The sequence below is a fragment of the Palaemon carinicauda genome, chromosome 43 (genome assembly GCF_036898095.1).
Source record: "Palaemon carinicauda isolate YSFRI2023 chromosome 43, ASM3689809v2, whole genome shotgun sequence".
In the NCBI taxonomy this organism is placed as follows: domain Eukaryota; kingdom Metazoa; phylum Arthropoda; class Malacostraca; order Decapoda; family Palaemonidae; genus Palaemon; species Palaemon carinicauda.
Genome location: NC_090767.1, coordinates 26,305,616 through 26,330,114, shown reverse-complemented (window position 1 = coordinate 26,330,114; position 24,499 = coordinate 26,305,616). Strand labels below are relative to the sequence as shown.

The following is a 24,499-nucleotide window of genomic DNA, read 5'->3' as shown; positions in this document are numbered from 1 at the left end:
TTGATTGATTTTAATCAAATGTAAAAATAAAAATTGTAAAGGTTTTTTCCTTAAAAGAATTGGAAAAAGAAGAAAAGTCTTTGTTTCATATTTTACCAGAAAAATTTAGAAAAATACCTTCAAACTTTGATTTTTTTTTTACAAATAATAAAGAAAATATACCCATTTTTATATATTAATTATGCAATTTTTTAAATTTTACAGTTAATTTTGATAAAAATATATTTTAAATATAAAGAATTTAACTTTGAAATGATAGTTCTAAATTAGATAAGGATTAAGCCTGAGTTTCTAGTTACTCTTTTAAAGCATATTTATTTTTTATATAATTTCAATAGTTTATTTATATATTAAGACGACAAACAAACTAATATATATTTATTTTTTAAAGCTGTGTAATTTTTTGCCAAATATTTGCGAGATATTAAAGGTAATTTGCCATTGTTTACATAAGAAGTTGACAATTACCTTTTAAATATCTATTATTGTCCACGGTTATTTTAACTCTAAATAACCTACGTCAAAGCCATTATTTTCACTTAATATCTTGGCGCCAAATTTAAACACTAACAAAATATCCTAATTATTCCAAATTATGAAAAATATACAGACTTTTCAACAAATTTTCTTGATTAGAATTAAACTTTGATAAAATCTAAGGGAATTTTATTGAAATTTTCACTATCTTTTATTCATATAATCTTTTTCATTTTGACCACGTGTTCTTGCTAAAAATCAGCTGATTTTTTGCATTACCAACTAATATTTGCAATGTACCTTTAATATATCATTTATTTGATAAATAGAGAATTATTGGTATAAAATACTATTTATAAACAATTTTTTTAGTTTATTAATATAATATTTAATAAAAATAATATTTTATAAGCATAAATTTAAAGTTTATACAATAGCTATATAATAGAAAAGTTAACGGTTAAAAAATTAGTTGTTTTTACACTCAATAGGAGGCGATACCATCGCCATGTCCATGAAAATTTTTTAGGTGCCGAGCGTAAAATGTGTATAAAAACATGATCAATTATTATGAAATTATCATAATATTAATGAAATTTAATAATTATATGGTTTAATTAAGGGTTTTAAATTTAATTTATGTATGATTTAATTGGATATTTTGTATTTAAGCTTGTTGTCACTTAGATCATGGCGTCTACATTTAGGGGAATTATTCCAAAATAGTAAAAAAATCTAGTGATTTTGGGGACAAATTTTCTGAACCAGTTTGATGGTTTAAAGAAAATATTTTATTGTTTATGGTTACTAAAATTTAGTTCCTGAAAGTAATTAAATTCTATAATATAACTGTAAGGCACAGAAATATATATAATGCAGAATTTAAATTGTGTTGATGAATGCTAGGGAGAAAATTCGGGGAAATTTTATAGTAAAAATAACAGTTTGATGATTTAAGCAAATTTTATTGTCTGTTGTTACAAAAAAGTGTAATTTATAATATTAATTAAATTTTATAATATAACTAGAAAGAACAGAAATATATACATAGTCTGAATTTAGCTTGTGTTGATGAATGCTAGGGAGAAAATTAGCCCCTATTTTAGGGGAAGTTTCGTTTGTTTAGGTATATTTATCTTCATAACAACATGGCTAATTCAATATGGCAGACGGAGTGATACATCCAACTCATCGTTCACAAGTTTTATTTAATTTTTGTGCCTTTTAAAGTGACTTTTCTGTAAGTATTAGTGTCAGAGGTCAATCTATATAACTTTATAGCTATTTTGATATATAATTAAGAGTGGCACTCTCAGAATTTATTTGGAAAATATAGATTTAAGAGTTTTTGAACCGGCTTCCAGTGACAGTACCGTGTTTCATGCTATAGCCTACATACAAATATATTCATTTATAATTCAAGGTTATTTTAGTATTCATATTGTATAAAGGTCAATTAGGAAGGTCATGTTAAGGTCCATATCAGAATCTGTTACTTGAGTTATAGATTGTGTTATTTACTTAACCCCAATTTTAGATTTTCACATATTTTCGTAGTGGCAGAGACTGGCCTTCATGATTCTATTATATGATTCAAATTCCATGATCCAGGCAATTGCTGGAAATTCATGGAATTATGTATGTAGTTTTAGATTATCATAAGTTAATATATCAATTTTATTGTAACTACCAAATATGTCAATGGCAGATCATTTCTTCCCTTACCTAACCTACCCCAGTAATTGAGGGTCTTACCTTTGGCAAAGACTCCTGTTATATCTTTGCTGAAGACTTTTATCTTGCCTGATGTTGAAGGACTTATGAGTTATTAAAAACTCTTAATTTAATTAACGTATTTCCAGCCTCAACTATATGGAATTTTTGAAATTTTATAATTTGTTCAGCATTTTTCAAAAGCTTGAGATTTTGGTATTACTCTCTGCAAGCCCTTCTTGTGCCATCTACTGCCTTCGTAGATTTGAACAGAAAGTTTGCTTGGTACAAGCACTGTATTTGGTTTGAGAAGTTTGTTTGTATGTGCGTTGTTCATTCAGTATTTTGGGTGTATATTTAAGCAGCAAAACTATATATTTATTTACCAAGGCACTTCCCCAATTTTGGGGGTTAGCTGACATCTAACAAATGAAAGAAAAAGGGGAGGTTTCCTCTCTACTCTTCTCCCAGCCTGACAAGGGACTCGACCAAGTTCGGCTGGTACTGCTAGCAAAACTAGACACAACATACTTTTCTTAGAGTTTTCAATAACAATTGGGAAAAATCTGCCTGGCTGAAATAATCATGATTAATATATATTTGTTCCTACAGATATAGAAAGGCAATGTTTTTTTCATAGCGTGAACTCGGCTGTCAAACTATATAATGACGTGTCGTCTGTGACTGTCTATCGGGAAGGGAAGCTCTCTAATCCATACACTTAGTTTTCTGGGGCACTGCCTATTTTTATTATTTCTTGTAGATAATGTTAATATATCGCTTATAATGTCATTATTGTTCTTAAAACTCTTTACAGAATTGTTCATTACTTTCCTTCCTTCTTCACTAGGCTTTTGTTCCCTATCGTGGCCCTAGGTCTTGTAGCATCCTGCGTTTCCAACTAGGGTTGTAGCTTAGCAAGTAATGATAATGATGATTAAATAAATTAAAGATGAAAAAACTTTGTACATCTTATTGTATTGTATATTTAACCTGCTAATAGAAACTGTTTTGGTTTAAAGGCTCCAAATGTGTCTATATTTACCACCGAACTTAATGGCATCCTGACTCCTATGGACATAAATAACCTTATAGGAAGTGGGGCCAATTTTACAATATTTTGTGATGTAAGGAGTCTCCTACGAAATTTCAAAGGTTTTAATTCTAGTAACCCTTGAGTTTTTAAGATTTTAGAGTGCTCATTATTATTGGACTGAGAGGTATAACAATTCAATTATGATGGGGTCTAGCAGGTATACAAATTAAGTTTTGCGGGATACCGACAAACCTGCTCATAAATGAAGAGGCAGAGAGAGAGGTAAAGGAAGCTGCAACCGATTTGCTTTGTCGGCTACCTATTGGACACACTCGTCTGATGCACAAGGTTTTTTTCAATATTAAACTTACCCGATAATCATGTAGCTGTCAACTCCGTTGCCCGACAGAATTCTATGGAGGGATACGCCAGCTATCACAATACTAGAAGGGGGTGTACTTACCAGCGCCACCTGTGGCCAGGTACTATAGTACTTCTTGTTGACACCTCCTCAATTTTTCCTCTGTCGTGCTTCCGGCAAGACGTTCTGGGATACGCTTATGATCTTGGAGTATTTTCACGGCTTTTGGTGAAGTATTTCTCTCAGATTTCGGCTGTCGCTTTACTGGAAAACTTCTATATTAGCTTAGATAGCTATTATTTAGTCCTGATTAACGGTTAACGATCTTTTGCTTGATTTTGAAACCCCATTTGGCTAACTCTTTTGATTCAAGATGGCTGACATTTCACAAGCCCCCACCCATAGACGATGTAGGTCTTGTAATAGGCGTATTCCGAAGGCCTCGGTAGATCCTCACACCGCTTGTTCTGACTGTAGGGAAAGGCCCTGTCAGTTAGAAAATCGATGTGAGGAATGCGCCGGACTTTCGGAACTTGATTTTGTCCGTCTTCTTAAGTATTCAACTAAGTTAGAGAGAGGGAGAGTTAGGAGGAGTTCTTCTCACTCTTCACTTTTTTCCTCACCTCATGATCCCCTACCTTTTCCTACCCCTGTAGTGGCTACCCCCGAACCTACTATTTGCCCTCAGCCTGATATGTCTGTTGTTTTGCGTGCCATTCAGGCCTTAGGTGACAAAGTAGAGTCAGTGGTTAGTGATCATAAGTCTCTTATGGCCGAAGCAAGGAACTTAAGGTCAAGAGTACAGTGGGTGGTATTAGTGCCAGTGCTGTGACGAGTGCTAGTGTTAGTGCAGTGCCAAGTGCTAGTGTCAGTGTCAGTGTGGTGCGTGAGGATACTTCTGTGCGTGCCAGTCGTCCTCCCAGTCCGGGACCTCTTGCAAGCTCCCAAGCCCAGGGGAGAAGCAATGTCGAAGGGCAAAAGGGTTCGGCAGGCCTTGATCGGCGCACAGAAGTATCCTCGGTGGTTGCGGGCGTGTCTTCCAGAGACCGTCACTCCCACCTGCAGACGATTGAGCCCGTCTTTTACTCGTCTGCTGATCAATTGTCAGGGAAGAAACGCTGGACTCAGGTCTCAAGACCACTCAAACGCAGAGTCCAGTCCTCAAGAACTCAACCGGGCTGCAGTCATTGGATCAGCTCTGACTCGCCGCAGTCATCAGTTGAATGCACTCCGCCTAAGAGGAGTAAGGTTCTGCCGCAACAGATCTCTGCTGTTAAGGCTTTACCTCAGCAGACCTTAGTGTCTGCCGACCCCAAGTTGACTCTACTGCAGTCCATGCAGTCACAACTTGCGGTCTTGATGAGTGAGTGTCAGGCTGAGAAGGTTACACCTCCTCCTGCGATCGCTCCGCCTGACCGCAGTACTGCCTGCCAGGCGTACGATGTTGAGGCTCCTCAGGATACCTTACCACGTTCTGAGTTTACTGTTTCCAGTGGTGTGCAGCTCCCTCCGCCTTCCTCAAGGCAACCTCAGCAATGGGAACAGGAAGCTTATACCTTACTTCCTCCGCTTCCACTTGCAGTTCCACCAGTGAGGCAACACTCTCTTGAGGTACAACAACCTCTCCCATCCATGAGTCAGTCTCCTCAGCTCTCGCTGCAGCGAGCTCAACCCTCCTCAAGGCAAGCACCTCAACACCTTAGCCTTGCGCCTCAGGAACCTCAACTCGCGAGACAATTACTGCGTTCTGCGCAGCCACTACCTCATCGCTCACAGCTCACACCTCAGGAACCTCAACTCGTTCCTCAGGAACTTGCTACTGCGCATCCGCCAACCACTCAGCAAGCGCAACCCTTGAGTTCAGACACTCATGCCAGGAGTCAGCCTCCTCCACCCATGCGCCTACCTTCTGCTACTTCTTTTGATCAGCCTTTGCAGACTGAGCCTCAGGTGTTCCCTCAACAGAGTCTTGAAGAGGAAACCACAAATATTGTTGTTCCAGCTCGTGCTGACTCTGCTGTTCAGCATACCTTACCGATCTCTTCGCTACACTCTGGTGATGAGGTGTCTGATGATGAGGCTGCACACCTGGATCCCTCATCAGACGTGGATGAATCCAAGTCTTCTCCACCTTCTATTGACTTTCGTAAGGTCTTGGCTCTTTTTAGGGAGGTATACCCAGACCACTTTGTCTCTGCTATCCCCCGCTCTCCGCCATCTGAGTTTTCGCTGGGCATGCAGCCAGCTAAGTCTACTTATACTAAGCTCGTCTTAGCAAGGTCCTCTAAGAGAGCGTTAAGGATTTTAGGGGAGTGGTTGCAGTCTAAGCAACAACTTGGAAAGACTTCGTTCATGTTTCCTCCGACTAAGCTCACTTCTAAAGCGGGCGTTTGGTATGCCACAGGAGAGGAACCAGGCTTGGGAGTACCTGCCTCTGCCCAGGCTGACTTCTCAAGTCTGGTAGACTCTCCTCGTAGAACAGCTATGAGGCGCTCTAAGGTTTGCTGGACCTTCTCAGACCTTGATCACTTCCTGAAGGGTGTTTTTAGAGCATTTGAGATGTTCAACTTCCTAGACTGGTGCCTGGGGGCCCTCAGCAAGAAGACCTCCCCTGCGGACAAGGATTCTGCCATGCTCTTAATGTCCTGCATGGATAAGGCCATTAGAGATGGATCTGGCGAGCTTGCTTCGATGTTTGTGTCAGGGGTTCTTAAGAAAAGGGAGCAGCTTTGTACCTTCCTTTCCTCCAGCATCACACCTTGTCAAAGGTCTCAACTCCTTTTCGCTCCGCTCTCGAAGTTCCTTTTTCCCGAAGAGCTTGTTAAGGACTTGTCTGCTGCCCTGATACAAAAGGACACACATGATCTTGTGGCCTCATCGGCTCATAAGACTAAGGTTGCTACCTCAGTCCCCAGGACTTATCGCACCCCAGTGGCTGATACTCCTGCTACGAGGTTCATACCGCCCTTTCGTGGTAGAGCCCCCAGCCGAGGAAGCTCCCATCCAGACTCTTCCAGGAGCAAGTCTAGGAAAAGTTCCAAGGCTTCTAAAGGAAAAAACTGACTCTCCTCATCTCCAGACAGCAGTAGGAGCCAGACTCAAGATCTTCTGGCAAGCCTGGGAAAAGAGAGGTGCAGACGCCCAGTCTGTCAGTTGGCTGAGGGAGGGTTACAGGATACCATTCTGCCACAAACCCCCTCTGACCACATCTCCCATCAACCTCTCTCCCAACTACAAAGAAGAGGACAAGAGGCTAGCGTTGCACCAGGAGGTGTCGCTCCTTGTACAGAAGAAGGCAGTGGTTATAGTCCGGGACCATCAATCCCCGGGCTTCTACAACCGTCTCTTTCTGGTGGCCAAGAAGACAGGAGGTTGGAGACCGGTGCTGGACGTCAGCGCGCTCAATGCGTATGTCACCAAGCAGACGTTCACGATGGAGACGACGAAGTCGGTCCTAGCAGCGGTCAGGCAGGAGGACTGGATGGTCTCGTTGGACCTGAAAGATGCATACTTTCACGTTCCTATTCATCCAGACTCCCAACCTTTCCTGAGATTCGTTTTTGGAAAGGTTGTCTACCAATTCCAAGCCCTGTGTTTTGGCCTAAGCACAGCTCCTATGGTGTTTACGCATCTGATGAGGAATATAGCAAAGTTCCTCCACTTATCGGACATCAGAGCCTCCCTTTACTTAGACGACTGGCTGTTGAGAGCCTCCACGAGTCGTCGCTGTCTGGAGAGCCTCAACTGGACTTTGGACTTAATCAAAGAACTGGGTCTGTTAGTCAACATAGAAAAGTCTCAGCTCATTCCCTCCCAATCCATTGTGTACCTGGGAATGGAGATTCGGAGTCAGGATTTTCGGGCTTTTCCATCGGCCCCAAGGATAAGCCAAGCCCTAGATTGCATCATGAGCATGCTGAAGAGGAGCAGTTGCTCGGTGAGACAGTGGATGAGTCTCACAGGGACCCTTTCATCGCTGGCCCTGTTCGTCGAGCTAGGGAGACTCCACCTCCGCCCTCTTCAATTCCATCTTGCAGCTCATTGGGACAAGGGTTTGACTCTCGAAGCAGTCTCTATCCCAGTCACCAAAGAGATGAAGACCACTCTCTTGTGGTGGAAGACCAATCTCCTTCTCAGGGAGGGCCTATCGTTGGCTATTCAGACCCCCAATCTTCATCTCTTCTCATATGCATCGGACTCGGGCTGGGGTGCGACATTGAACGGACAGGAATGCTCGGGAACGTGGAACGAGGAACAGGGAACGCTCCACATCAACTGCAAGGAGCTACTAGCAGTTCATTTAGCCCTGCTGAACTTCAAGTCCCTCTTGCTAGGCAAGGTGGTGGAGGTGAACTCAGACAACACCACAGCCTTGGCTTACATCTCCAAGCAAGGAGGGACCCATTCGAGGAGCCTATACGAGATCGCAAGGGACCTCCTCATTTGGTCAAGAAGTCAAAACCTCACTTTAGTCACGAGGTTCATTCAGGGCAACATGAACGTCTCAGCAGATCGCCTAAGCAGAAGGGATCAGGTCATTCCCACGGAATGGACCCTCCACAAGAGTGTGTGCAACAGACTTTGGACCTTGTGGGGTCAGCCTACCATAGATCTGTTTGCCACCTCCATGACCAAGAGACTTCCGCTGTACTGTTCCCCAGTTCCAGACCCAGCAGCAGTTCATGTGGATGCTTTTCTGCTGAACTGGTCCCATCTCGACCTTTACGCATTTCCACCGTTCAAGATAATAAACAAAGTCCTTCAGAAGTTCATCTCGCACGAAGGGACACGGCTGACGCTGGTTGCTCCCCTTTGGCCTGCAAGAGAATGGTTCACAGAGGTACTTCAATGGCTAGTCGACGTCCCCAGGACTCTCCCTCTAAGAGTGGACCTTCTACGTCAACCTCACGTAGACAGGTTGCACCCAAACCTCCACGCTCTTTGGCTGACTGCCTTCAGACTGTCGAAAGATTCGCTAGAGCTAGAGGCTTTTCGAAGGAGGCAGCCAGCGCGATTGCCAGAGCAAGAAGGGTTTCCACTCGTAGAGTCTACCAATCTAAGTGGGAAGTCTTCCGGAGCTGGTGTAGAGCCAATGCAGTATCCTCTACCAATACCTCTGTGACCCAAATAGCTGACTTCCTATTACATCTTAGGAATGAGAGATCCCTTTCAGCCCCTACGTTAAAGGGTACAGGAGTATGTTGGCTTCAGTTCTCCGCCACAGAGGTTTGGACCTTTCTTCCAACAAGGACCTTCAAGACATCCTTAAGTCTTTTGAGACTTCTAAAGAGCGTCGTCTATCCACTCCAGGCTGGAACCTAGACGTAGTCTTAAGGTTCCTTATGTCACCTAGGTTCGAACCTCTCCAGTCAGCTTCCTTCAAGGACCTTACCCTCAAGACTCTTTTTCTCGTCTGCCTTGCAACAGCTAAGAGAGTCAGTGAGGTTCATGCCTTCAGCAAGAACATTGGTTTCACGACCGAATCTGCAACATGTTCTTTTCAGCTCGGATTCTTAGCTAAGAATGAACTTCCTTCACGTCCTTGGCCTAGATCGTTTGAAATACCTAGCCTCTCCAACATGGTAGGTAACGAGCTAGAGAGAGTTCTTTGCCCTGTCAGAGCTCTCAAGTATTATCTTAATAGGTCTAAACCTATTCGAGGACAGTCAGAAGCCTTATGGTGTGCCATCAAGAAACCTTCGAGGCCCATGTCCAAGAACGGGGTTTCGTATTATATAAGGCTTCTGATTAGAGAAGCCCATTCTCACTTAAAGGAGGAAGACCTTGCATTGCTGAAGGTAAGGACCCACGAAGTAAGAGCCGTAGCTACTTCGATGGCCTTTAATAAAAACCGTTCTCTGCAGAGCATAATGGATGCAACCTATTGGAGGACTAAGTCAGTGTTTGCATCATTTTATCTTAAAGATGTCCAGTCTCTTTACGAGAACTGCTACACCCTGGGACCATTCGTAGCAGCGAGTGCAGTAGTAGGTGAGGGCTCAGCCACTACATTCCCTTAATCCCATAACCTTTTTTAACCTTTCTCTTGAATGCTTTTATTGTTGTTTTTATGGTTGTTACGGTAGGCTAAGAAGCCTTCCGCATCCTTTTGATTTGGCGGGTGGTCAATTCATTCTTGAGAAGCGCCTGGGTTAGAGGTTGTGTAGAGGTCCTTTAGTAGGGGTTGCAGCCCTATATACTTTAGCACCTTTGAGTTGATTCAGCCTCCAAGAGGAACGCTGCGCTCAGTAAGGAAGACGAACTTAAAAAAGAGGCAGAGTAACGGTTCAATTCGACTTCCTTACCAGGTACTTATTATTTCATTGTTATTTGAGATAACTGTTATATGAAATATGGGATACTTAGCTATCCTTTAATCTTGTACACTGGTTTTCACCCACCCCCCTGGGTGTGAATCAGCTACATGATTATCGGGTAAGTTTAATATTGAAAAATGTTATTTTTATTAGTAAAATAAATTTTTGAATATACTTACCCGATAATCATGATTTAATTGACCCTCCCTTCCTCCCCATAGAGAACCAGTGGACCGAGGAAAAATTGAGGAGGTGTCAACAAGAAGTACTATAGTACCTGGCCACAGGTGGCGCTGGTAAGTACACCCCCTTCTAGTATTGTGATAGCTGGCGTATCCCTCCATAGAATTCTGTCGGGCAACGGAGTTGACAGCTACATGATTATCGGGTAAGTATATTCAAAAATTTATTTTACTAATAAAAATAAAATTTTTATGACTGGCTGAAATTAGCCAATTTGCAAACTGGTACCCCTTCCATAGAGGCATTTTTTGACCTAATGCCCCTCTGTTGTGTCCTTGAGAAATAGATATTGTAGAGGTTCGAGGTAGGGATAGCGGTTGGCAAAGATTCTTGGTCAGATTGGAGTATCTCAGAGTTCTCGTAATTCTGCCTTCTGAGAAAAATTGTCATAGGACGTAAAACTACGCATCGCTTAAGCCTGCCCGCACTTTGAGTAACCACCTGTTAACAAACATTCTCCCGTGAGTGTATACTCACCTGGATGCGCGCACTTTACGTTTAGTGTGCGTTCTAAGAACTTTGAATATAGTATTCTCCTTGTTGTGCACTGTTCCGTTCGCATTTGCTATTCACCGGGTGCACGTGGTGCTGATTTTGACTATTGCTCTCCGCTTAGCATGTGAACGCCCATCTATTTGCACTCCATGTGGCTTCTCAAGGCGAGAGAACACGCACCGAGAACATATTTTCCTTGAAAATACTATACATGTTGGTATGAGATACACCTAATTACATACTTACTCCCTGTGTTGTATGTCACAAAGGGGAGTTAGCACACTACCAGTAGGGATAAGGACTGTTCCATTCTCTTCCTTTCTTGCACAATGACTCCAACTTTAGGGAGAGAGAAAACAAACTGGGACCATTCTCATTGTGTGTACAGGTTACGAGATGTTAGCGTCACTAGCGCAAGGTATCCGTGTGCCCTTCAATTTTGTGTTTCGTCTTTAGGGCAAGATTCTGATTGTGTTTGCTCCTTACAAGACAAGTTTCCCTTGCTTTTCTTGATCAGCATTTTCTCTTTGCATCGGCTATCCGCTGCTACTATTGCAAGGCAATCCGCTGCTATTGCAAAAGTTAGTCAGTTACCCAAGTTAGTTACTGCTATCAGGAACCTTTTAAAAGGTTATCACGATGGGGAACCACATTACAATCGCTTACTGAGACGCGAAACCTGGAGAACCGCAAGATCTGGAACATGGATTAGAGCGTACACTCTTGTCTCTGCCGTTTGTCACATTTGAATCGCCAGGGAACTCATTCGCCTGATTCCATTACCAGTTTCTTCACAGCACTCCTTCCATAGAGGAGGTAGAAGGAAACAGAAACTCAGGATGGCAAATCTATCGAAGAGTCTCGAGACTTGACAATATGTTTGTTTGGCTTCATGGGAGGAGTAGCGTAGGATTGTCAGTATGGGGTATAAGAACGCCAAAAGTACTCCATCTCGTTTATCATGTCCGAGACTATTCACATCCCTTGATTTTAAACCATCCAGTATGGTCGTAGGAAATTTCTCCTACCTAAGGTTAATAAGTCTCCGATTAAAGAACGGGTTTTGATATTAGCGTAGGAATAAATCTCAAATTTTAAAAGTAATTTGTCATTTTCATAATTATTCAAACCTGAGTTTTAAGGTCCATTTTCCTCTTCAACTGCAAGCCTTAGATGAAAGCCTTAAGCTTAAGATTAAAGCTTGAATCTCAAGCTTAATATGGGCCAGTAACTAACGACATCTCGTATATTGACAGCTGAAGTTCAGTCAATTTTTAGACATATTCTTACTAAAGAACGTTACTTTGTAAAGTTAGGGAAAATACAAATGACTTGTGATATAATTCATTCTACATTTCAAGTTTAAAAGTGTATTACATTTTATTAAATGAAACCAGACGGGTAAAAAGACATAGAAATATACCAAAGTGTTTTATGTATATAAGAACTTTGATTGTAATCTAACAGTTTTTTAGTGATAGAGTTAGGCAAATTGAACATTCGCAAATGCGAACTGTTTTTTTTTTTGAAGGGTTTAGATCTATTGTATTATAATCTGTAAAAATAGCATTTTTTAAAATGGGGAAAAGTCTATTAGTAAGTATTCATTATTTGTTAATAGTTATCTGCATCCAGGAGTCTATAAAACCAGGCCAGAAGGGATTTTTATTCATTAATACTGTTGTGCGAGTTTTAATGCAATATTTTAATGAGTTGGTGCATTGTAAGCTAAGACTCAATAGTCGTTAGACAATTAGGCTTTGTAATTTTAAAAAGCAATTTTTAAAGTTTAATCAATTTTTCCAATAATTCATTTTTATATTTACCACCGCCACCAATCTTGGAAGGAAGTTATGTTTGTTTGTGAACAGCTTCCTGGCCACAATTTTAATCATAGAGTAATGAAACTGGCAGGGATTAACTGTTATGTAAATAGCTGGAAATTATTAAATTTTGAAAGGTCAAGGTCAAGGTCACAGTCGAGCAAAATGTCCAATTCACGTAATCTTTCGTAAGTTTAGACATCTTTCTCAGAGAGACTTCAAACTTGGTTCAAATTTAAGTGTATTGAAATCCATGCCAATTAAAGGCCGATTCACACGACCCGTTTTCTTTCCGACAGGCTGGGTGGTGGCTAACCTCCGTCAAAATGTTGTACATTCACACGAGGCGTTCCGTATCCGTTTACCAGCGCTCGGTTTTCATTGTATACTTAGAATCTGTCACGTGAACATCGAGTAAATTACGATGATTTTGACACTATAAGATGTTGGTTGATAACTTTGTTAATAAAATAAGTGAGGCAACTTCATTATACTTTATGCACAGCCAAGAATATTAGAATGATGATAAATTCACCTGTTTTCTTTAATGCCTCTCCAGTCATTTTCCATATCTTTTATTTATGTAAATTATTTCTATACATCTTGTTTGCCATGTCAAATATCTCCTCATACCCTTGAAAAGGTTCAATCAACCTCTCATACATGGTGTCAACAACAAACTAACTAATTTCTATGACTATACTATGAGAAAAGTCGGGGTTGTAGGCCACAAAACGAACGGGTGCGATACAGGTCCTCGTTCACACAAAACATCATCCACCCGTTGGTTGCGACGGATGGCTAACGGACGTCAAACCGGACGAGGTTTCTTGGAAAGAAAGCCGGGCCGACTCGGACGGCTGACGTCCGAGGGCCGCCGTCTGCCTAACGGGTCGTGTGAACAGTTGCATTTGAATACAAGTAAGAAAGCTAGACGCCGGTTAACCGACGGCCAGCCTGTCGGAAAGAAAACGGGTCGTGTGAATCGGCCTTAATACATGTTAAGGTCAAGGTCGAGAAATAAGGTGCCGCGGCGGAGGTCTGCACTCTACTGAGTGCCCTTCTAGTTTTAAAAAGCAACACTTGATAGTTTGATATAATTATATATCTGTAGTTTTTATATTTGTTCTTATGATAACTTGATTTTTGTAAGTTAGCAAAACAGTCATGTAAACGGAAGTCAATTTATTTGTATATAAAATGTATTTGCCGATTCACTTATGGTTAATATTAGTGATTTTCTGGATTCTTTAAATATATGTTTTTAAATTGATTAGATGACACCAATATGACTTATTTTATACTAGTTAATCAAATTGTATCAGTTCCTGAAATAATTCAAAAAATGCAATTCATTACATATTTTCATTTGGCAGGTGACCTACGATGCAGGATGAGTCGAGGACAGAGCCAATGTAGGCGCCCTGTAATAAGTCTCCGTTGGGAGAAGGGTCTATTCTTCTCTCTCCGAGCCTCACCCTTCGGCTCCCCCAGCGGGATAGTGCACTTTCTGTCCAAACAGTTTTTACAGCTATATAAAGGTTTGTCTCTCGGTTAATGTGTATCGAAATAATCTCGCTGGATCCTTTATATCATTTGATAATCTTTGACAAATTGTCAGTCTTAAGATATAGACTATTTTATTTTTTCTCATTTATATACAGTACAAAGGTCGCCTAACTTACACAGTAGATCCCGAGAAACGGTTTGTAAGAAAACATTACTAGCAAGGGGTTAAGAAACATGTTAATGTCTTTTTGAGAAATAGTAACTGTTATTAAAGAAGATAGATAAGGATAAATTATCTCTTTCATTACAAACTCGTCTTGCTGGTTATAACGTAACGCCAGTCTTGTTTCTTGTCCTGGTATTGTATAAAATGACCAGCAAAGGTCCCGAGGAATTTATTTCATTTGGTCGATTGATCTTAAAGTTCATTACTCGATCAAAATATTTTCATACTTAGAAAATGCAACATGTGTTAATTAACAACCTCTTAATTACAATTGATAAAATACTTTTATATTATGTCACAGTTCTCTTTCTTAAGAGTACTCTCGGGCACACACTTCTTTCTCATTGCTCTTCCTCTTATGTTAAGTTTTTAATAGTTTATATAGGAAATATTAATTGTTCCGACACAGATACAAACCTTCGCTTTTTATAATAGGGTATTACTTTCGGCGCAACTGAAAGACGAGCCATGATAATTTTAGTGTGGGATAACTACCCCATCCGGGGTGGGGTAGACTGGCTACCCCGCTCACGCACACCTCTCGTCTGAGTAACCACTTTACTTTTTGGCTTGATAGAGGACCGACATGCTGTCCTTCTCCCGCAAAGACTGGCCTTGATTATTTTTTTTTTTTTTCCCGAGTGTATATATATGTATAAATGGAAATATACGTTGTTAGATACGGGTAACTTTAGTGCTGTTGACATCGTATCCAACTGCCTCCGCCGTAAGGTGGTTGTCTTTCGGCAGGTTCTCAATACTGCCGTGTGTTTGTTCATTACAGAATTAAAGTTTGTAACAGTTCAGCTCCCTTTCGAGGAATTATCTTAAAAGGAAGGTGACTTATTCCCCGAATAGTGTATTTTGTGCAACGAAGCATGAATTGTAATTGATAACAACTTCCTTTTTTCACAGGTAACAGTGACGTAGTACACATGTGGTAGCTCGTGAACTGCCCTCATTACGAGGTAGCATTCGCTGTCAACCTTCAACTTGATGTTCCTCCTTCGAGGGGAACTTCTCTCTCTCTCTCGAGCGAGAGAGAGAGAAAGTGATTTTTGTTTACACCTATGCTTTTTTCCCCATAGAGCTGGGATAAAGCTTTACTTGGGCTATGTCCTCTTGGGGGAGGATTTCTCTCGTTCGCGAGAGATTTTTTACGCCTATGCTTTTTTCCCATAGAGCTGGGAGAAAGCTTGTCTTTGGCAATGTCCTCCTTCAGGAGGACTTCTCCCTCGTTCGCCAGAGATATTTTACGCCCATGCTATATTCCCATCGTTCGCCAGAGATATTTTACGCCCATGCTATATTCCCATCGTTCGCCAGAGATATTTTACGCCCATGCTATATTCCCATAGAGCTGGGAGAAAGCTTGTCTTAGGCGATCTCCTTCGGGAGAACTTCCCTCTCGTTCGGGAGAAATAACTTGTAGGAGCTTGCTGATCCACCAGGGGCGGTGGCAGAGCTTTCTCCGAAGCAGGTTATCCCTACGCTTATGGTTCTCCTTCAGGGGCGGAGCGAGAGCCTTCTCTAAGCGACTTTCTCCTTCGGGACAACAAACCTCTTATGCGGAGGTGTTATCTTGGACATGCTGGTTCTCTTTGATCCTTTGGGGTCTCGTTTGATCACCCTTTTGGGCTGGCGTGGTCGTTTGAGCCTTCGAGCTCGCGTCATGCTGATCCTGCTGGTTCTCATGACAGTAGGAGTCCTTCGGGACTGCTCGAAACCTTCGGGTTTCAGTTACGCTGAACCTTCGGGTTTCAGTTACGCTGAACCTTCGGGCTCTCGTAACGATGGTTACATTGAGCCTTTGGGAATGTGTGCCATCAATCACGCCGACCTTTCGGGGTCTCGTGACAGAGGAACCTCGATTCCTCGTTACGCTGATCCTTTGGGGTCTCGTAACATAGTTTGCAGAACCGTTGGGCTCTCGTAACTTTAGTCACTCTGACACTCCGGTGTGTTGTGACAGGGAAACTGCGATTTCTTGTTACGCTGACCCTTTGGGGTCTCGTAACATCAGTTACGTGGAACCCTAGGGCTCTCGTAACTTTAGTCACTCCGACACTTCGGTGTTTAGTGACAGGGAAACTTCGGTTTCTCATTGCGCTGACCCTTCGGGTTTGCGCAACACAGTTCACGCTGATCTTTTCGGTTCTCGTGACCTGAGTCATTCTTTTTATGACAGAGTTTCTAAACTCTTGTTGTGTTGATCGTTCGCGCTCACACAACATAAGCTATCGTGAACCTTCAGGTGAGCGTAGCAGTGAGTTCTCTCACCAACCTGAGAGCTCTCGCGCGCAGGGCCAAATGCGCGCCATATGCGCGAACATCTTGTTGCTCACCATGGTCTCGAACATCCTGTGGCGCGCCATGTGCGCGAACAACACACTGCGCGCAGGCAACCTTATGCGCGCCAGGTGCGCGAACAACCTCATGCGCTCCACGAGCGCGAAAAAAGTGCGCGCACGAGCTCCCTTCCGACGCAAGAGCGCACGACCATTTTAGCGCGCATGATCGGATAGGAGCACACAACCATAATGGCGCACGCACACGATCGGATTGGAGCGCACGACCAACTTGGCGCGCACGCAATCGGTTGAAGTGCACGAACTACTCTTATGACCCTTCGGGGTCTCACAACGCCGTTCATGCTGAACCTTTGGGTTCTCGTGACCATAGCCTTACTTATATGACAGAGTTTTCGGATTCTCGTTGCGCGAAGTGTTCACGAGTGCACAAGAGGTTTACTCTCATGACAGAGTTTTCGAACTGTCATCCCGTGAATTGTTCGCGCACGCCCATCGTCATCAAGAGCTTTACTCTTATGAATCAGCGACAGAGTTCCTGCAGGTTCTCGACACAACATTCCTTAAGGTCATGAGAAAGGAATTCACAAATAGATTCTGAACCCCTAGGTTCTCATCCGAATCTCTCTGTTTCCACGATTCAGAGTTTTCTGAAAACTCTATGGTCGACTCTCCCCCCCTCTACGGGAGGGGTCTTCCAAAGGTGTGACTTGTTACGTCACTCTACACTCCCAGCTGATTATTCATATCAGCTAGTCTGGTTTCGCCAGCACCGATCCTTTCGTTTTCGAATGAACCACCGTCATCTTTCCTCCACCTTCCCACTTCGAGTGGTTTGGTTAGCAGATGGAAATGAGCGGGGAATGAAAAATTCTTTACATTGCAGTTCATTTCCCCTGGTAGGCCTTGCCTGTTTTAGACGGTAGTTTTCTCACTATTGAGAAAGCGTTCGATGGCAACCCCTTTCGGTAAGCGCTCGATGGCAATTTTGTCTGGCTTTCTTGAAGCAAACCCCCACATACGAGACTTCACCCTTTTTCGGGAGACTCGTTCCTGAGAAGTTTTTTTTTTACAAAACTTCAATGGGTGTTAAAACTTCATGAAGGCCGTAAGCCTTCCCTGAGCATGCACTCTAGCCAAGACAAAACCGCGAGGTTATTGTCTTAAATTCGGTTCTACCGTTTGATGAAGGCAGCCTCCCCCGTCATTGTACCCTGGGTATAACGACCTGCCTTTTTACACAATAGTCTTCCGAGACTTTTTTTTATTCTATCCTTACAGGGTTATTGTTTCGAACAATTTGTCCCGAAGGAGCATTGTTAGCTCAGGTTGAAGAACGATAGCAATAGCGTGGGCATCTTTTCATTACGTTAAGAATGTTTCAAACCCCGCCCACAGGTAAACAGACATCCGTTTCTGTGTAATGAACCCTGGCTAGCCCCTCACATACAGAGGAGGGGTAAACCAAAGGGGAAATGATCGCCACTGTAACTGTATATTTTGTTTGAGAACATATTCGCTCTCATTCAAGAAAATATTAGTTAGTCTACGATCAAAATTCTTTCTTGCAATAATGTTGCGATTCATCGCATATACAGTATTCCCGCAACCGGATTCGTTGCAAGCGTTTCCTGGAGGCAGAGAATACGCATGCGCTAGCGCAAATGGACTATATGCGTGCAAACGATCTTTCTGCCAATAAGAGCTATATACATCTTCCAGTTAGAACTATGTTCTATTAACTTGTATTTTTATATCCCATGCTGAAACCAGGTTATTCAGTACATTACTTGGCTACTTCCCTGTAACCAGACATACAACGGCATTTACATTCTGCCTTCTTATAGGCATTTTTTCCTTTCCCCCGATCGGAAGTCTTAGTCTCCTACAATGGCTATAGCTGGAAACTTCTCATAAGCATATCTGTTCCCTAGTAGGGAACATCTAATATAAATGCTAGTTTACCAATCGGAGACGGAGAAGTACGAACGTTTTCTTTGTCCTTAGAACGGGAAACCTCCGTTACAAATGTTTCCAACTCCAACTGAGTTCCGGACATGACTTTTAAGTCAAACTACGCATGTATGCTTGTCATGCGCACAGTTGGGTGTTACTACTCCGTAGTAGACTTATGCTCTTGACCCACCCAACAATAGATTGAAGATATGTCTCAATCTCCTCTAGGGTTTGGTTGGATGTGTTTGGTGATTACCCTACAGTCTCTTGTCCGGAAAGCGATCCCTATGGAGATTCGCTATCATAACATAAGCTGTACTGATTAACTGGTTTACCGTTTGGTATTGGTCTTATTCGGCCAACCACACTGGATTAATGGCAGTTGGAGGAAGAATAGGCTGTTCCCCTTCGTTGCAAGAACGTGCAATTAGTTACACGTCTCAACATCACCTCAAGGTGTGTTTATTGCTATGCACTCACCGCTGGACAATCCGCGGTTGATGGGTGGCAGACAAGAGCTTCTGCAAAGAGGCCTGGCTTCTCGTCTTCCCTCTGAACCTGATGCTCTCTGTAATGCATCAAAAGAGAGAGGGCGGCCGGGGTCATATGCCATATCATTCCATCCTCGTCTGTTGGCCTGATTCAGAAAGGTACCAGCATTCACCTCTCTTAGAGAACCATCTAGCAGTACGAAGCCTCAGATGGACAGAGGACAACTTGTTTCCCCCATCTGCTCGCGTCATTCCTGGTATAGGAATGTGCTTGCAAAACCACTGAGATAGTGGGCTCCTAGTGTCTTCGAATCATCTTGTATCCAACAAAGTCTTAACTTTGTTGGGTCCCCGACTGGGGTTATGCTCGCAGCGGCTCTGATCTTCAGGCTCCCACTCGACCGTTCCCCAGGACCTCAAACAAGATGTATTCCAAGATCAATGGGGCAGCCTAGAGGTGTACCTTGTTTCCCCCCCCCCCCCATTCGGTCTGGTGAAAAAGTCCTCAGCCCAGTCAGGATAAGCAGGATCTTATCAATGACTCCAATAGCTTCGCTATGGCATCACGCAGAATGGTTCCCAGACCTTTTGCAGCCCCTGACGGAGTTCTGAGGGATCTTCCTGCACGGCACGATCTTCCAAGCAGCCACCACATGCTAACGCTTTCCTGAGCTGTAGCTCTGCTTCGACTTCTCGCCTGGGACGATCCTACACCACCCCTCTCAGAGAGGCCTTTTGCAACAGGTTACGGAAAAGATGTCTTGGCACCTCGGACACTTTTCAGCGTCGGTCTTCCAGGCGAAGTGTTCGGTCCTTTGTGACTGATGTCTGGAAGGGGATTCTCTCCCATCGGTGCCTTTGCTTATGCAAGTTTGAGATAACTTGTCCCCCGTCGGATCTCAACCTCCTCCTGGGAACGCGGTTTGGATCCTTCAGTCTCTGAAGGCCCCTCTCTATGAACCTTAGGCCCAGCAGCAGATCGCTTCCTTTCACGGAAGACGCCCTTTTTATTTACCTGGGCTTTTGACCAAGAGAGTTAGTGTGTTGTATGATCCAACCTCTGATGTTTCCTACCCTAGGAGACGGGGAGAAGTAATCCTCAGCGGTGTCCCTGAGTGGATTGCCAAGACTCAAATTTGAGTGTGCTGTACCCTAGGTGCTGCCCATTTCGAATATAGAGTCTTCGTTCGGTAACCGTAAATCCATCAACTGGGGTTTTACCGAGTGAGGAGTCTGTGGGGTTACCTTAAAAGAATGATACCAGCTCGCCCCCATGTGTCTGCACTGTTGACCAGCACGGGGAAGGTCAAGGGGAGGACCTCAATGTTTTCCTTCTCCTCTGGGATCGGAAGGCAATTGAGGTTACTCTTAATCTAGACCCTCCTCCATCCTAAGACCCAGAGCTCGTAACGTCACTGGCGTTACCACGTCCCTGGCGTTCAAGAAACTACTGTGGTGTAGATACTTTCAAGTGGGCATGTGGAAGAGTCAGTCGACCTTCACGACCCACTACCTGCAAAGACGTAACCCACAAGAACATGGAGACCTTTTCCATTGGTCCAGTGGTGGTCGCACAACAAATGATTTAAACACCTCAGGCTCCTTGATGGACAAGTAGCAGAGGATTGAGGGCTGAGGTTACCCAAATTAGTCTGGGGTGAATGAGTAAGAATGCCTGGCTCCTTTCTTCCTTTCACCTTCTCCCCTCTGGTGAAAACAGCTCCGCAAGCCTCAGCATAAATGACCTCGCCTTGCTGCAGGTAAGACCCATTTCCCTTGTGCCTCCTAAGTATAGAAGAATACTTTGTTACATCCCCAATACCTTTTAGAGGGAGGGTATTGGGTAAGTCTATAAGAACAATAGGTGTTGTACTCGAGTTCCTATGTTAAAGACAAGCCACACTGTTAGTTCCACTCACACACAAGCTTCTGCAGGCCGCTATCAGTGCATTACCTCATATCGGCACTAGATTTTAGCGAGGGTAGGGTCCCTTCTACTTTCGATCAATAGAGAGGCCCCCGGGTCGTGACCAAGGCCAGTTGGTGAGGACTTCCTCCCTCCTAAGAGTAAGTCACCCTATTATAAATAGCGAAGGTTTGTCTGTGTCAGAACAAATATCAAATTTGGAAATCATTTTTATTTTTCCTAACATACAAAGCTGGAGCTATTTATACAAGTAGCAGAGGATTGAGGGCTGAGGTTACCCAAATTAGTCTGGGGTGAATGAGTAAGAATGCCTGGCTCCTTTCTTCCTTTCACCTTCTCCCCTCTGGTGAAAACAGCTCCGCAAGCCTCAGCATAAATGACCTCGCCTTGCTGCAGGTAAGACCCATTTCCCTTGTGCCTCCTAAGTATAGAAGAATACTTTGTTACATCCCCAATACCTTTTAGAGGGAGGGTATTGGGTAAGTCTATAAGAACAATAGGTGTTGTACTCGAGTTCCTATGTTAAAGACAAGCCACACTGTTAGTTCCACTCACACACAAGCTTCTGCAGGCCGCTATCAGTGCATTACCTCATATCGGCACTTGATTTTAGCGAGGGTAGGGTCCCTTCTACTTTCGATCAATAGAGAGGCCCCCGGGTCGTGACCAAGGCCAGTTGGTGAGGACTTCCTCCCTCCTAAGAGTAAGTCACCCTATTATAAATAGCGAAGGTTTGTCTGTGTCAGAACAAATATCAAATTTTGAAATCATTTTTATTTTTCCTAACATACAAAGCTGGAGCTATTTATACAAATTGGCCTGCCACCCTGTCCCCCGAGAAGTCCTGCCATAAAGCAAAGTAGTTATTCAGCCGACAGGTGTGCGTGAGCGGTGTAGCCACCCTACCCCAACCCCCACTCGCTAACTAGCGGATGGGGTAGTTATCCCCCACTCCAATTATCATGGTTAGTCTTTCAGCTACGCCGAAAGTAATACCCTTTTATTAGTAGCTCCTGGTCTGTATGTTAGGAAAAATACTAATTATTTCCAAATTTGATATTTTTAATGTTACTGTTCTTAGAATATTTAATTTTTCCTTGTTTCTTTTCCTCATTGGGCTATTGTCTGTTGGAGCCCCTGGGCTAAAGCATCCTGCTTTTCCAACAGACACGTTGAAAAGAGTAACGGAGAGAGTGAAATGGCCCTCTGTGACTAATGTTTTGCAAGTTATTCAAAGGTCTTACATTGAATCTGCATTTGTTATTTATTATAAAATATTATGGCATCGTGTTTAGTAAATCTTGTCCAGATAATAATAAGTTCTTCTTAAGGGAAACATGACGATGATCTCCTTATTCGTTAGACACGTAGGTTTCTACTGTCTAATGTCCATTGTTTTTGGTTGGCGTGATATTCATACACTGAGTTAGTGGACATATTATAAATTCCTTCTTTATAAAATACATTTAAAATAAATTTAACATTTTCTATATTACAATCCCAGGTTCATATATCCTTCTCGCCACATAAATATTGATTCTAATTTCATTGTAGAGAGAGAGAGAGAGAGAGAGAGAGAGGGAGAGAAGTATCGGGTGGAAATCTCCAGGGAAATTTGAATATGATTTTGTTTCCGTTTTGTCTCAAAAATGTGTTATTTAATAAAATCAATCTATCATTTGGTATAAAATACTCTTGCAGTTTATTATATAAGTTATTAATACTTAAAATATATTAAGATACATTTTATGATTAAAGAACTAACATAGGATTTTAGTGTTTTAGAAAAGATATACTGTATAAATGTACATTAATAATTTGCAGAATATCACTGATGGTTTATTTAAAAACTTCTATTTCATAGTTTCATTTTAACCAGAGTAATTTTATTTGTAATATACAAAATATATAAATGTTTGAATCTGAAGAATTTTTCGAGTCTGCCATTTTGAGAGAGTAGAAGAAAGAACTAATGTATGGAATAATCAAAATTATTTCTCTTGTTTTGTATGGGCAAGAAGAGCTAAATTTAAGTGCCCTATTCATAGTAAACAGTAAAATGACCTGTACTACTTAAGTAATGCCGTACTTATTTGAATTATTACTTAACAAAGCAAGCTGTTCTTCCTCCTATCAGACCAATGATGAATATTGTAAATATTTTATTTATCTTTAATCAAAGGTTGAGACCATTTGATAACTTTTCTCTTTTATTGCAGAGAATCTTCCTTCAGTAATTGGTGCGAGAGAGAGAATCTATAGCAAGAATTCAAGAGGGCTTTGCAAGTGCCTAAGTCAGTAAATGTGATGATATGGTCTTACGAAGCCCTCAGTCAACTCAAAGAGTCTTAACCCTGGATAGGTACGGTGGGTCGTTTGCGACCCCGAGCGTCAAAAAAAAACAGGTTTTTCTCACGTGACTCACCCCTGTGACTGAATTTGTGGGTGATCGACCTGCAGGAAGTGTCTCCCCTACACGCTCTAGTAGTGTCCAGATGTGCATTGCTGTAGCTGTACTCCTTCCCCGATTTCTGAGACGCATCGGGGTCGTTCGCGTCCGAGTTTACCCTTCTGAGGTAGTTTGCATAATTATCAAAGTTATTACGTATTATGAAATTGTCGTAGAATGGTGCAACTTGTATAGGTTATCAGTTGTGGAAAGTCTTGGTGGATTGTTTGGCTACCATGTGCATGTTTTTTTTTTTAGTTAAAATGTCGTTCATCACCACGAGGACCATTTTACCGCGAGTGCCCCTTTTTCATTTTTTTTCATTTTTTTGCCAAGTCATTTTTACGTAAGATATTGCCAAATAGTGTCGTAAAACTTTTGCTTGTTTAGTGTTGGAAAGTGTGTCTAGATGATCTGGCTACCCATGCATGACTTTGTTTTTGTCAGATACGACGTAGTTATTGGTATATTGGGTATTTAACTGCGGTTACCAATTTCTGTTTTTTTTTCAATATTTGTAAAAATTACTACGTAGTAAGGAATTGCCGTATATTATTCATTTTTTTTTCATGTTTATGTGTTAGAAAGTGTGCCTTGATGGTTGGGCTAACACGTGCATGTCTTTTTTTTTATCTGAGATGTCGTATATTAGAATGTCGGGCATTTTACCGCGAGTGTCCCTTTTTAATTTTTTTTAATTTTTTTGCCAAGTCATTTTTCCGTAAGATATTGCGAAATAGTGTCGTAAAACTTTTGCTTTTTTAATGTTGGAAAGTGTGTCTAGATGATCTGGCTACCCATGCGTGATTTTGTTTTTGTCAGATACGACGTAGTTATTGGTATATTGGGTATTTAACTGCGGTTGCCAATTTCTGTTTTTTTTTCAATATTTGTAAAAATTTACTACGTAGTAAGGAATTGCCGTATATTATTGATTTTTTTTTCATGTTTATGTGTTAGAAAGTGTGCCTTGATGGTTGGGCTAACACGTGCATGTCTTTTTTTTTATCTGAGATGCCGTATATTAGAATGTTGGGCATTTTTCCGCGAGTGCCCCTTTTTATTTGTTTTGCATTTTTTTGCTTAGTCATGTTACCGTAAGGAATTGGCAAGTAGTGTCGCAAAACTTATATTTTTATAGTGTTGGAAAGTGTTTCTAGATGATCT

General features: G+C 42.1%; 1 long non-coding RNA gene across 1 annotated transcript; it reads left to right on the top strand.

The window, feature by feature from the left end:
* Positions 1-1,643: 1,643 nt before the first annotated feature.
* On the top strand, positions 1,644-23,609 carry LOC137633973 (uncharacterized). Its single transcript, XR_011042391.1, has 3 exons — positions 1,644-1,717; positions 13,842-14,006; positions 23,103-23,609. It is a non-coding gene; the product is annotated as an uncharacterized lncRNA (long non-coding RNA).
* The last annotated feature ends 890 nt before the right edge of the window (positions 23,610-24,499 follow it).